The 658-nt window shown below is 33.0% G+C and overlaps 1 protein-coding gene across 1 annotated transcript in view; it reads right to left on the bottom strand.

Annotated features, from left to right (window-relative positions):
- LOC105824644 (disintegrin and metalloproteinase domain-containing protein 18-like) overlaps positions 1 to 658 on the bottom strand; it is a gene marked incomplete at its 3' end in the record, with an annotated part of 65,683 nt that overhangs the window by 1,388 nt on the left and 63,637 nt on the right. The window lies entirely within an intron of this gene.

Consider the following 658-nt stretch of genomic DNA (forward strand, 5'->3'; position numbering starts at 1 on the left):
AATTCTTTTACATTGTTGGGGACAATGTAAATTGGTACAGGCATTATGTAAAACAGTATTGAGGTTCTTTAAAAATTAAAACTACAACTACCATACGATCCAGTAATCCCCCATATGGGTATATATCTCAGAGAAACAACATGAGTATATCTCATGCAGATATCGAAGTTCCCATCTTCATTGCACCATTATTCACAATAGCCACAACAGGGCAACAACCTACATGTGACCAATGGATAAACAGATAATGAAAATTTTCTCTCTCCCTCTCTGTATTTCTCTCTCTCTCACATAAATATATTTATGTGTGTATATATGTATATTATATACATTTCTTAATGTATATATACATATACTAGAATATTATTAGCCTTTAAAAAAGAAATCCTGTCATTTGCAACAATACATATGATATAGATAAATCTAGACAGTATTACACTAAGTGAAACACAGACACAGAAAGACAAATACTGTACGATCTCACTTATATGTGGAACTTAAAATAGTCAAACTCACAAATGCACAGGATAGAATGGAGGCTCCCAGATTTGGGGCATTGAAGGAAATGAAGAGAAGTAGGTCAAAGGGAACAAAGTTTCAGTTATGGAAGATGAATACAGTCTGGATGTCTAATGTACAGCATGGTAACTATAGTTAA

This window comes from Propithecus coquereli, unplaced genomic scaffold (genome assembly GCF_000956105.1).
Source record: "Propithecus coquereli isolate 6110/MARCELLA unplaced genomic scaffold, Pcoq_1.0 Scaffold752, whole genome shotgun sequence".
Taxonomy (NCBI): domain Eukaryota; kingdom Metazoa; phylum Chordata; class Mammalia; order Primates; family Indriidae; genus Propithecus; species Propithecus coquereli.